This window comes from Gopherus evgoodei, chromosome 22 (assembly GCF_007399415.2).
Source record: "Gopherus evgoodei ecotype Sinaloan lineage chromosome 22, rGopEvg1_v1.p, whole genome shotgun sequence".
Classification (NCBI taxonomy): Eukaryota; Metazoa; Chordata; order Testudines; family Testudinidae; genus Gopherus; species Gopherus evgoodei.
The window spans coordinates 10,257,900-10,271,705 of NC_044343.1; the positions used below are offsets into that span (position 1 = coordinate 10,257,900).

At 55.6% G+C, this 13,806-nt stretch overlaps 1 protein-coding gene across 6 annotated transcripts in view; it reads left to right on the forward strand.

Moving 5' to 3' along the window:
- Positions 1 to 13,806, forward strand: part of LINGO3 (leucine rich repeat and Ig domain containing 3) — a 109,543-nt gene that overhangs the window by 79,945 nt on the left and 15,792 nt on the right. For 2 of the 6 annotated variants that reach the window (XR_003997513.1, XM_030540643.1), the window contains exons 1-2: positions 7,301 to 7,452; positions 13,328 to 13,407. The exons of 2 other annotated variants lie outside the window; for them this stretch is intronic. The gene's annotated coding sequence lies outside the window, so the exon portion shown is untranslated. Of the gene's footprint in view, positions 1 to 7,300; positions 7,453 to 7,542; positions 7,691 to 13,327; positions 13,408 to 13,806 lie in introns of those variants that run through there. 2 more of the 6 variants (XM_030540644.1, XM_030540648.1) reach the window with 2 other exon arrangements.

Here is a 13,806-nt window from a genome sequence, read left to right on the forward strand (position 1 = left end):
GGGGCATACAGCTCGGGCCCTGCATGCACTCACCCTGACACCCCCTGCCTCAGGGGCGCAGGGTTGGCTTTGGAGGCTCTCCCCCCCCCGACCCTGCACTGTCACACGTTGCCAGGAGAAGCCCCAAGTAGCCAAGGGGGGCAGCAGGCAAGAGTCTCTGTTTTGTTTAATTAGTGTAATTAGTCTCATGTTTACCAAGTGCTGTGGAAATAGACAGGGCAGGGGAGTGCAGTGTGCTGGGATTGGGGGGGGGGGGCGGCTTGCTCCCCCGAGGAGAGGATCAGAGGCAGGTGCTTCAGCAGCAAAGACTGAGAGCTGGGGAGGAGCAGGACTAAAGACCCTGCAAGCTCAGGAGCAGAAATGGAATACAAGGGGCTGGTGGCAGAAAGCTGGGACGTGGGGATTTGGAGCGGGAGGGCTGAGACGTGGGGATATAGAGTGGGGGCATGGGGCTGGGACATGGGGATATGGAACAGGGGGACTGGGACATGGGAACATGGAGTGGGAGGGCTGGGACTTGGGGATATGGAGTGGGGGGGCTGGGACGTGGGGACATGGAGCAGGGGGGCTGGGATGTGGGTATATGAAGGGGGGGCTGGGATATGCGAACATGGAGCCGGGGGGCTGGGACATGGAGCGGGGAGACTGAGATGTGAGAACATGGAGCAGGGGGGCTGGGACGTGGGAACATGGAGCGAGGAGGCTGAGATGTGGGAACATGGAGCAGGGGGGCTGGGACGTGGGGACATGGAGCGGGGAGGCTGAGATGTGCGGACATGGAGCAGGGGGGCTGGGACATGGGGACATGGAGCAGGGGAGCTGGGACGTGGGGACGTGGAGCAGGGGGAGTGGAGCTGGGATGTGGGGAATAGATCAGGAGGGGACAAGACTCCTGAGCACGGAGGCATGAAGAAGGCTATGGTTATGGAGCCAGTGAAAATCCTCCCTGTAGCTGCTCAGCAGAGCAGTGCCCCACCCAAGCCCCCGGAGCACCAGCTGATGTGCCCTTGCTCTGGCTGGCCAGATCACCCCTGAGTGTCCCTCCCTGGTGGCCCGGGCAGCGCTGGCTCAGGGCTGCGCTGGAAAGGAGCATCTCCCCATCGGTGTCCGGGCCATATGGCCAACAGCTGCCTCTGGCTCCTGCAAAGGGCTCATCTCGCGAACAGAGCGGAGTCAGACCCTCCTCCGTGGACTGGTCAGCGCAGAGTCTGGGCCGGAACGAGATGCTACATGACAGGCAGCATGTTACCTGACCCTTCACATTACATCACAGGCACAGAGGGTTTGCCACGCTGGGCCAGCCCTGCCCCCGCCCCCCCTGCCCCCAGCAGGGGCCCAAACCTGATGCTTTCAGAGGCAGATGAACATATTAACTGGAATTGTGCAGAATTCCCGGGGGGGGGGGGGGAGACTGTCTTGCTGACCCTGCTGGGGCATCACTTTACGTGGGAGAGGCTGGTAGGCCTTGGCGTTCGACTCTGGCTAGTGCAACTGGAAAGTCTTGTTTGGGCCAGGAGGCATATACAGCGCCATCACTTCCGGCCGGATTGCCCCTCGCCCTGCCCCCATGGACCCCCCCACACAATGAGCCTCCAATGCTGGGCAGTGGGGAGACAGGCTCCTGCCTGTAGCCAGTGTCCCGACAGCAGCACATGTCCCTCTGTGTTCGGGGCAGCGGCCAGGCTGCTGGGCCTTTGGGAGGAGAGACTCCCCCAGACGCTCAAGGCCAGTGTAACCACTAGGTGAACTAGGCAGCAGCACTGAGATTTGGGGGTGCCAAAAAGTGGTGCCCGGAAATTTTTTTTTTTACACTATTGCAGGAAAACGAACGAACAAAGAAAAGAGAAATGTCGTCAAACTTGCATTTTAACTTGTCGTTCTTCTCGTGTACATTACAGCCATAGCCTACGGCAGCTCTGCGTTGCGGGCACAAAGTGGCGATGATGTCATTTTTCTCATCACGCTCCGCCATTACCCATTCTGACAGGCTGTTTATAATGCCGACTTTACTAGTTTTCGGAGGTTGTCGACTGAGGCTAACTGCTTTTGTTGAGTTGTTTCAGATCTAAGACTCTGGCAATTGCTGCTGCATCATTTCACTAATACTTTGTGTCAGTTGTGTGTGTATGTTAAGCATTTGAGTGTATATGTTCATCATGTGCGAATAGGTGTGCGTAGGTTGTTGAAATTTGTCATATTGATATTGTGAGGAGTTGTTGTACGACAGAGTATCCGCCATTCTAATTTTATAAATTTTATTAATAACAATAATTGGATATTCTAAAGGTAGAATAAAATGTAGTAGATTTTCATATGAAAGAAGGAAGGAAGGAAGTATATGTGAACAATGCCACATTATGCAGTATTCATTTTTGAAAGTTTATAATAAGCAATGCTCTGGGGGGAGGGGAGGGAAAGGGGGGGTGCAAGGTGGAAGTTTCGCCTAGGGCGCAAAATATCCTTGCACCGGCCCTGCAGACAGCTGGCTTCCCTCCATCCGCGCGCACACGCTCGCCGGGAGCCTGGCGCGAGATCTGGAGCTGGTCCCAGAGGTTGGGGGCTTTGAATCGGCCCATTGTTGAGCTGGGGATCCTGCTGTGAAAATCGGATCCCACGCCCGATTCAGAGCCAGACCTGGTTGGTGAAGGGGAGACTCCGTTCGGGGAAGCAGCCAGAAGTCAGGCTGCTCCTCCACAGCACCCCCAGCCCTCGGGAGCCTGTCGATTTGAGCAGCCTGGGCTCTCCCTGCTTCAGCCAGGGGAGACATATCAGGGATGTCTACGCAGCAAGTCTCAGCACCTGGGTCAACTGACTCCAGCTCACGGTGTGGAGGTGAACGTAGCAGTGTTGACTTGGGCTGGAGCCTGGGTGCCGAGATCCTCCCCCTGCCACGTGTGTGGGGAAAACCGGGAGAAATGAGAGGGAAGGGGAAATGTTCTTCTGGTATCTGAGCTGCTTCCAACTCCAGAAAAGGGGGGTGGTTTGGAGCGCAGGATCGGGAGGGGGGTGTTTGGGGGCTAGTTTCAGGGGCGATGGGCAGCATGCTTTTGAGGCAAGGGCTTGGACCCCCCAGTTTGCATGTGGGAGGAAAGTTCTGGGGGTTTGCTGCTGAAGTGGGGCAGAGGGTCAGATTGCCTTTGGGGTGCAGGTTGGGGGTAGGGCCTCAGGTCAGTGTTCAGGGCAAGGGCTTGGTTTGACCACCCGTAATCCAGAGACAGGAGGCTCCCTGACTTGGGCTTATGGTCACTGTAGAGTCGGGGGGTGGGGGGAGCAAAGAATCACAACAGACACCAGGCTTGAGAAGAAGAAATGGCCACCGCCCTGAGTCCCTCTCCTCTCCCACTAACAGGTGGAGCCTTTGCTAATCCCCCCCAGATACATTTTTCCCCTCCTGGCTGCCAATTTAATCTGGTGGAGGGAGCGACCGAGTGCAGTGCCCTGGCAGCAGCCGCTGCAGCCTGCCTGGTATTAGCTGGAACAAAATAGGGCAGAACCGCAATCTGTGCGGATGGGATGGGACTGGCATACATAATAAACAGCAGCGTTGGGGGGGGAGGTGAGGCTCCGCTCCTCGGCTGGCGACACGCTGCATCCGTGGCGAGGATTTTCGGGGAACGTGGGAAGCTTAAGCAGTCCAGCCAGATGTATTGTGTCATTCCCTTTTGAAAGCAAAGGAACACCGGGAGGAGAGGGGGGGCACGCTGAGGCTAATAGGCCTGCAGCCAATGAGCTGTCTGCCTTTGGCACCACTAAAGCCTGGGATAGTGAGCAATCAGGCAGGTATTAGAGGGAGGAAAGCTCCCAGTTGGAAATGCTGTTGTGTGCAAAAGGCAGATGGGGATCATCCCCCCTCGCCCCCACCTCCCAGCCCCGGGGGGTCGTGGTCACAGCGACCTAGGCGCTGATGGGCAAAAGGAGAGAATGTGATGCCAGTGTTGCCTGGGAGCCGCCGGGAGATCAGGTGAGGAGCACAGAGAGCACTTGCCGGGGGTTGGCATAACGAGCCGATCCCAGGTGGCTGGGCAGGGCTCCGGAGTCAGGAGGCGTCAATGCCACCCTGCCCCATCCTTTCATTTCCCCAGGCCTTACAATGCTGCGCTCGCTTCCTGGGGCCTCTCCCCCCGGGGGCAGGATGGCATACAGCCAAGAGCACCGGGGCTGGTGCCCGGACTGATCCCACGGGGATGGTCAGTGGCTGCGATGGGGTTTCACCACGGTCGCGTTCCAGGAGCAGGATCTCACACTGGCTGGGACTGGCCCTGAAACGCCAGCACCTTGGAACTAGAGCTGGGTGGATTTCCAAAGGCGGGGCAGGGGTTGCACCCAAGGGTCTGGATCCTGCTGGGGTCTGCAGCACTCAGGGGATTTCAGCTGGGCACTGGGACTGGGGAGGTGCCTGGAGACAATTAATGCAGAAGATGGGTGTGGTTGGTTTGGGCATCGGATGAATGGTTGGGGGGTGGGACGGTTCCATTTCGGCCAAGGCCTGGGATGCACTTAAGGTTTGAGGGATGGTTCAGTTTGGGGCAGGGGTTGCCACTTGTCCAGGTTTGCCCAAGATCATCCCCTTCTTGGGGTAGCTTAGCCAGGAACTCTGCCAGGGTGCTCAGGACATCCTGCCAGCTAGCCAGTTTTATGCCCCGTTCCAGAGGCGGTGCTGGCAGTGCTGGCCCCTGGGCATGGGGTCCCCTGCGCTGCAGAAGTTCCCCGGAGGACGTAATGCCATGCCCTGCAGCCCTTATAGACCAGCCTTGCTGGCCATGGGGCAACAACAAGCAGTGCCCGTCATTTCAGGGCAGCCACTGACACCCTGGTGCTTGGTAGGGTGTCATCGCTAGTGTAGCACCCAGCAGGCTGCTGAGGAGAGCCGATCGGGACTATTTCAACCCCCAAATGGCTTTTCAGCGACAAATGCCAGTTCGTCAAAACCGAAACCTGTTGTAGGAACGTGCTGGGTTCGAAGGATCAGGATGGAATTTCTGGTCCAAAGCAGACAGATGCTTCTTCTTCGCTGAATGACCGTCGTCGCTAAGTCCCCAGTCATGGAACAGGCCCCGTTCGCACGCGGTGCAACACAAACAACAAAAAGACAGAGCCTGCCCCGCAAAGCTTCCGCAGTGAGAGACCCTACAACGACCCACTGGCTCCAGCCCTCCCTTGGGATGTGCCTGACTCAGAGTAGGGCCTTTAACCTGTTCCCCCCCATCCCATGTGCATCGCCAAACCCCTGGGCTGCAGGCTGGCTCTCATTCTAGGGAGTCACAGAAAAACTTCAAAGGGTCTCGGATTTTGTCCCGCTGCAGAACAGGAACATTTTTGAAACCTCAAAAAAAAATTGCGGGACGGGAAAAATGTTTCCCACCTGTCTCTGGTGCTGAGATCTTTGAACTTGTGGCCGGGGCTCGGGGTTTGCTCCTGCCTGGATGAGCACACAGCCTGTATTAGAGATGAGGCTGAAGTCAAACCTTGACCTGAACAGTGAGAAAATCTGATGCCAGATCCCAGCTTTGCTGCTGGGGCCCAACTCTCCCTGTCCTGAGTATTGGAGGTCAGTGCTTCCTGTGCTCTTCATCCCATCTGACCCTCCTCTGCCTCCCTCAAGAAGAAATCAGGAGAGGGAAGGAGCAGGGTGGGAGGTATGGGAAAGGAAGAATGGAATTTCCAGCTATTTCTGTTTTGTAATGAAGGGAGCTGCATTCCCCACTAATAGAGATTAAGCGCCAGGCCGGTCCCAGGGTGGCTGACTGCTGCCCCACTTAACCCCTTGGTAACAAGAGCTGTGGAATGTTCCATCCTAAACAAAGGAAATTGGTGTTACACTTTCCATTCTGGATCCAGCCTGAAAGGGACCCGGGGGCGTATTTCAGGGACTGGGTGGCTCGAAGGCTCGCAAAGGAGCTCTAGACCCCGTCATGTTGCATGCAAGGTTGCTGGGTTGAATCCAGCCCTGAGCGGAAAGAGCTGGAATACCATGGTGGGCGCGTGATGTGAGATGAGTTGCTAGGTCCTCAGACCGTATCCTAGTGGCTGCCTTGCCACTGTACAGGAGCCAGCGTAACAACTGGCCCCCTCGGTGGTGCTCACAGCAGATGGCTCAGAGAGCGGGAACGCCCCTCCGTGCTCAGGACCTGCATGTCTCCTTCCACATGTACACCTCCCCTCACGAGGCCTGGTGAGCCCCCAGAGACATAGCCCGTCTGGTGTGATTAGCCATCAACATGATGCCAAGGGACCTGATTCTCATCTCACCCTGGCAGAAGCAGCTCCCTGGAGACCATGGAGTCCCAGTGGCACTAAACCAGCGTCCCGCAGAGCAGAATGAGGCCCAGAGTGATCAAGGTCCTGCGGAGAGCAGAGGGAGCTGTCCGTGCTGCACATAACCCAGGCGTCGGGGCCAGGCCGCAGGACAGGCACAAATGCCAGGGCCGCTTCACGGGGAGCTTGGCTGTGTCCACTGAGAAGCCGGAGGAAGGCCAATCAAAACCCAGTGAAGCCAAGGGGAGGGAAGCCACGTCCGGCCTCTGCTCTTTTCCTGACTTTTCAAATTATAACATTTTAACTTCTACGTTTCCAGAGAGCTTCCCTGCCACAGTGGAATTTCACCTGGCTTCATCCTAGAGCATGTAATAAAACCATGGTCCCCGTGCCACACGCTGTGATCGGTCACGATCTTCGCAGCTGTGACAAGGGTAGAACCTCAAGCCACACCAGCCCAGCCCCTGCCCGTCAGTCCGGGGAGATAGACCCTGTGTTCTGCAGGCGCCAGGCTTGTGCCCTAGGGGTTTCCAAGCCCACACATGAGCGTCCATGCTGCAGGGTTTGCGATCGCTGGACCTGGGTCTAACGTCGGTGCTAAGGCATCCGTACTGCGCTATGCTGACCTTCTGAGTCAGGGCTGCAGCTCGAGCTGAGTCCACACAGCAAAATGACAGGGCTTGGGTCACCCCCCGGCAGCATAGCATCCTCTAGTGCCACGGTGGGGCAGTAGATCAGACTCGGAAGGAAGTGCAGCAGCTACTGAATAACTGTCTGGACCCGTCTGCAGTCGCTTGTCTCATTTTGTGAGCTGTTTGGGGCAGAGGCTGTCTTTTTGGTCTGAGTGCATACAGCACCTGCCACAGGAGGGTCCTAGTCCACGACAACAGCTCCCTAATACAAGCAATAGTGCTGCTCTGTGCTTGTGATGGGACCATGTGCTCCAGCTCCCTGCAGCCCCCCCATAGACCAAAGCTTGTGTTTCAGGCATGAACTCTGGCTAGGTTGCAGCGGACCTCACTTCCTAGGGAAGCCGTCTCTGGGAAGTGCCCATGGAGACACCGAGGCTCTGTCCAGGAATGTGCTGGCTGGCCAGCCTGCTGCTCCCACAGCTCCTTGACAGCGCTGAGCCTCTCAGACACAGATCTCACACTCACACTCACGCTGCCTGGTAATGAAGCGATCTGGGGCGCAAACGTGAGTGGCAAACGGCTCTTTTTTCTCCCTTCGTTACCCTTTTAACCGAGCACAAAGCATCTTTAAATCCCACCTGGTCAGAGGCTTTTTTCGAGGCAGCTGCAGCACCGTAAGTGGTGGGGGGAAGCCCATCTGACCAAGAACAAAGCAGCCGCAGCATCGCCAACCTGGGGGTGATGGACTTGAAAATATTATTAGCGCTGAATGCAGCTCAGACATGGGAAAGGCAAATGCTGAGGTGAGGAGTGTATATATGGGGGGGAGGGGAGGGGGCTTGTGCAGGGGTGGGGGGGTGAGTTAGTACTGTGTTTGTGCGTGTTGTGTCTCGGGTTTGTGTGAGTGTGTTTGGCAAGGGGGGATGAGTGAGCAGGTGTGTATTGTGTGTGTGTGTGTGTGTATACACACCCATGCCTCTATGTGAGTCTATGGAAAGGGAGGTGGGGAGAGGGCACTCTGTGGGGGGGGGTGTTCATGTGAGTGCGAGCCCCTGTGTGTGGTGGCATGTGGGTGCCCCTGTGTATGTGATCTGTGCATGGCTCTATGTCTACCTGTGGCTAGCGGGAGGATGGAGGGGATGGCCAACTAGTGGGATCCTGCCTGTTCACCCTACCCTGCCTGCTGCCTGCAAGACGGGGTGCATTTCCCGTCCCTTCCCCAGCGCATGCTCAGCGGAACGGCAAGGTGAGCTGACTTGGGATGACAGAGAGGGTCTCCCAGACAGCCGTCAGCCTGTCACCTCCCACAGCGGGTAGTAAATCCTATTGCTTAAAAATTCAGCAAAGATGAGTGATCTTTATGGCGGTGGTTCTCAACCAGGGGTCCGGGGCCACCTGGGGGGGCCGCAAGCAGGTTTCAGTGCATCCGCCAACATTAGATTCGCTGGGGCCCAGGGCAAAAAGCTGAAGCCCCACCGCATGGGGATGACGCTCGGGTCCCTGAGCTCTGCCACTAGGGGCTGAAGCTGAAGCCTGAGCAACTTGGCTTCACGGGAGCCCCCATGCAAGACACCAGGCAACGGCCCTGCTTGCTACCCCCTAATGCCAGCCCTGGGTTGTATACGCAGAAAGCCAGTTGTTGTGGCACAGGTGAGCCGTGGAGTTTTTATAGCATGCTGGGGGCAGGAAGCTCAGAAAGAAAAAGGTTGGAAACCTGCTTTCCGGGCCAGATAAATACAGAGACAGGGACTCCTGGGGAGCACCAGCGGCCCGCTCTGTGCTACAGAACATTAGTGGGGCTGAACGCCAATGGCCACCTTCACTGTTGCCCTGGATTTTTCTAAGTCCGCACTGGCTGCTGAGTCGGGGTCAGGAGCGTGTTGCGTTGTGAACTGTCACATGGTCAATGGGAGAGAGCGAGCACATGCGGAAGGGCAGCCCCACGGGCAATGATAAAATACCAGCCTGAACCCAGGCCTGAAATTCCCACCAGACCCAAAGTTCAGGTCTCAAGAGTGGAGAGGTTGGAAGGAGTCTTTGACCATTTGCCCAGCACAAGATATCGCTTAGCAGACAACTATTGCTTCATACTTTTGGGCTGGTCTCCACTACGCAGCTTATGTCCACCTAGTTATGTCTGTGTCTACACTCCAGCCGTCCTCCCACCGATGTAAACGCCCCACTGCACCGACATCATAACTCCACTTCCAGGAGAGGCGTAAGGCTTATGTCCATGAGGTTAGGGCAACGCAGTATCTGTGTAGACACAGCTTTTGGCTGTCTTGTCAATTTCAGGGCTCAAGCCGGGCTGCTACAGCCCAGCTGTCCCCAGCTCCTGGCTGGGAGCTGAGGGGAGAATGGACCCTGCTCCCAGCTGTGGGGAGAAGCCAGCTGGAGCTGGAGTTGTGAAACTGACAAGGCTGCTCCACTCCCGGCGGAGGGCGGGTAGGGGAGAGGCCCAGGGCAAGAAACGGGAAGCAGTTGCAGAGGGGTGAGGAGCCCGCCAGGAGCCAGTGGGGCAGCTAGGCTCCTGGCAGGGAGCAGCCAATGGAGCTGAGAACCCACGCTCTCAGCCCCCTACACTGCCCTTAGATTGATGGAAGCCTCCTGGTGAGGACGCGCACCACCGACCCCAGCAGGGCAGTGTGAACATGCATCACCACAGTCATTACCTATAGTAGGTCGACGCACATTTCTAATGTAGACATAGCTTGTGTGTGTGTGTGTCGCACTGGTGAAAGGTCTGAGTGAGGCAGCCCTTCAGGAGGCCGAAGGTTTCACTTTATCCTACTGTCACGGAGTCCCCGGGCGATGCTCTGGAACTGCTCCCCACCAAGCCAGGCAGGACTTTGGGGAGCCTCCTCTCCCTTGGAGCAGACTGTCTTCAGGGCAAGAAGCTCACACGGCTTCACCTTCCTGGGTCTGACCTTGGAGCATTCAGCATATGCCCTTCCGTGCACTTCCCCAAGTGAGTCCACCCAGGCGGGGTCCTTGCCTGGGGAAGCCAGAGGGTCCTGCACCCCCACTTCACAGTCAGATGTGACTCTCAGCCAGCCAGTGACACAGAGGTTTATTCGATGATAGGAACATGGTCTAAAACAGAGCTTGTAGGTACAGAGAACCGGACCCCTCGGCCGGGTCCATTCCTGGGCCCAGCGAGCCAGACACCCATGTCTGCCCTCACTTCCCGTCCCCAGCCAGCCTCAAACTAAAACCCCCTCCAGCCCCTCCTTTCTGGTCTTTGCCTCTTTCCCGGGCCAGGAGGTCACCTGATCTCTTTGTTCTCCCCCACCTTTAGCATCCCCTTGCTGGGGGGAAGGGCCCGGGCCATTAGTTGCCAGGAGACAGAATGTCAGCCAGAAATTGAAGCACCCCCACAGTATTCAGAGGAAACATTAAGAACAGTCCCACTTTGTCACACGTACCAACAGACACAGCAAGGCAAGCGCGGACACACACACACCCCATGCCTTGATTGCATGGCTCAGTCAGCCCTGGGTCTCTCTGCTGAGTGTAATACCTAAGAGCCACAATAAACACAATCTGTGCTGGCGGGTTTTACTTTACAGATACATGACCACTGGGGCCTGGCCTGAGAACCAGGAAACTCATCTCACAAAAGGAGCAACATATGAAGTTGTTGTTGGTTGCTATATTTTAAAAAAAAAAATTGCAAAAAGTGAAGAGGTTCTGAAGTGGCTTCCCTTTTGCAGGATTCCAAACCACAGGCATATTTTTGTGACATTTTTCATTGTAAAGGTCAAAACCGTTACTAAAAAAAAACAACAGTTGTTGAAATGTCTTTTTTACCAAAAACCGGGGGGTTTTGGCAAGCAAAAAATGTCACTAACACTTCTGAAAATGGTGTAGCTAAAAATGTTGATAAAATTGTCCTGGGCAAGAAAACCCAAATTTAGAAAGTCAGCAGTTTTTCAGGCTTTTTTTTTTTTAAAGGATATCCATTGTTTTATTAGTGACCCCGTCTGGATGGGAACAAGAAACACTGCATATCCCATTCAGCAGTTCTAGCCAACTGGTGTACTGTCACCAGTTCACTGCTACCATGAACTGCTACACAGAGATTATGCTGCTGTGAACTGGTTAATGTTTATATGCTCTGCTGCCCCCTATTGGATGGAATCAGAAAGACACAGCTGTGTGTCATGAGCCCTCTAGTGCTTATAGAGATTCTCATGCGGGTCAAGTGCAGAAGCCAGTGCTTGTGGAGCAGAAGTTGAAATTCTATCCCCGCTGTGACCATAAAGTGCCTAGTGACATCCTGGGTCCCCAGGGATCTGTTAAAAGAAGGTGTAGCTACAGCAGTACAGTAGATAGATTCTGCTGAGAGACACATCTGATGTAGAGAGAACAGGAAGATGCCACAGAGGGACGAGAGCTGCTTAGATACATATTGTAGATAGATGGCCGATAAAGGCAGAGATGCTGTTGACTGATCGAGATAAGACATGCAGAGGAAGGGAGGCATTAGTGAGAGTGTGAAGCCGATAAATATGGTAGCCAAGAGGGGGAGGGTTGTGAGGGGAGACTGAAACCGGGTGGAGAGCTGGCAGATGAAAAGGCCTGTTGTGGGGAGCAGAGTCGAGTCTGCTGAGAGCTTCTCCTTCCACTGCTGAAATCATCCACCTTTGACTGATTCACTTCCCCTGGCTGCTTGAATGGTTCCTGTGTATAGTTAATGGAGGCCTCTCTCCGCAGCCCAGCTGGGCTCCAGCACGCAGCATCAGAGGCTGGAGTGCTGCTTAGCGCTCCATGATGGCAAACTGGGGACGCATCCTAGCACAGCTGACCTGGTTGCCAGGATCCTGGGGGTTCATCGCCCATCAGGGCACAACTGTGGCTCTTGTCATGGAGTCAGTAATCCACATGGGACGCTGAGCAGCCTTAACAAGCAGGAGGGGAGAGACCCCACACCCAGGGGAGCATGTGCGGAGTGCTTTGCACAGCCTCTCACATGCATTCCCCGCAGGGGTCCACACGCCAGTGCCACGCAAATTAACCCTGTCCATCCCCCGGAGAGGGAGGGTAACACTGGGTCAATCTGTGGCCACACAGGCCACCCTGCTTTTCTCTAGGCTGCATGCCATGGGCACTCCAGATGTCCTGGTGGCAGAGGGGATACAACTCAGACCCTCCAGCTACAGAAGCACAGGGCCCTGCCCCTGGAGCTGAGGATGATGTCTGGTAGTGTGATAAATACTCTGACACGCAGGGAGCTGTTCTGATTCCTTCCAGCAGAGAGCAGTGGTTACACTCCTCCCAGCAGCATTATACCCATTTTACATACAGGTCAGCTGAGGTGCAGAGAGGAGAATGAGACTTGCCCCAGCCCGTGCCGGACCTGGGACTAGAACCCAGGAGAGCAGAGTCCCAGAGCCCCGCGCTAACACCAAGACACCCATTCACAGCTGTACCTGACAGCTGTCGAAGAGCAATTCTATATGAAGCTATTGAGCAGGGAAGCTACAATAACCCCACTTACCTGTCTGAAGTTGTATATTCAAAACCTCAATTTCCATGGTCCTCTGGGCTGGGAATCCAGGAAACATCAAACTTCAGGGAGTCTCAAAGCCCCATTTTGACAGCTTGACTCCACCCCTACACGTTGGGGTACTCAGCCAGTCTTGCCAGGAAGCAGATGATCCCAAACCAACCCCTCTCCCATGAATTCGGGGGAAGTTGGATCTGACTCTGAACGTGGTGGTTTGGACCCTCTCTCCCGAGGTGGAAGGCGATTGGGTAGCAGGAGCGAGGGGCTTTGGCAGAGCTGTGGGGTTGGCCAGGACTGAACTAGCTGCAAGGGGATTAACCCGTCACAGGGCCTTAGCCAAACACACAGTTCTGGGCTCTGACCCTCTAAACAGAGATCCTCAACCAGGGCGGGGGGGGCCACACACCCCCTGTGGGGGCATGTTGGACTTTTGGGGGGGTTGTCAGCATTCTGATGGCTCAGACTGGGGGGTCCGTGATGGGGGTGGCTGGGCCGAATTTCAGTGAGTGGCATTGAGACCTGGCACATGGGGTCACAGCGGCACTCGGGTTTGGCCCAGCCATTCTGCTCCCCCATACACACACACATACAAATTTGGATCCAAGGCATTTTGGTGGCCCCCACAAATCTGGGCCCCAAGCACGTGCCTAGTTTGCTGACATGTTAATCTGGCCCTCGGGGTGGCTGCCGGTGACGAGTGAGGGGCACCAGCAGATCTGCGTGGGTGCCCAGGACTGGCAGAGCAGAGGGCTGGCCCATGTTACCTCCGTACATCGCTTTTCTCCACAACACCCCGATGACTGATCACTGTCCTTAGTAACCTCATGCAGGAATGCCCACCCCAGTCCCCCCCAGCCCTGCAATGGTATCAGGAGACAGTCATGGGCTGCCAGTCTGGTACTAACTCCTTGACCTGAATTCATGTCCTCAGGCCCCATCAGCGTCTCCAGAGGGTAACAAGAAAGAACAGGTGTGTCTGCCATTTTCCAGCCTAGTTACCATCTCCACAAGGTCAGTGGATCGAAGTCCTTGGGTGGCATTTTCGGCTCTTGTTACCATCCTCGGATTCTTATACCAATTGATTTGTTCAGCTGCCATTTTCTCTTCTTGTTAAAATTCTCATCATAACGGAAAGGAGTGTGTGTGCAATGGGGCGAGTGGGGGGGAGCTCTGTACATCCGGGGGCATTAGAAAGGAGAGACAGGCGCAGAGTGGGCAGGGAGAAAACTAGCCCCCCTAAAGACACAGGCCTGGGATAAAGAGAGAAACGCCATGAGAAGCGGGCTAGGACAGAGCCAGGGAAGGATTTCTGTAGATTTCAGAAGCAGAGAAGACTGAACCAGTTTGGATAAACTCAGAACTGAGCACCCCGAACCTTTGTTCCAAAATGCCACCTGCAGTCAACCTGTC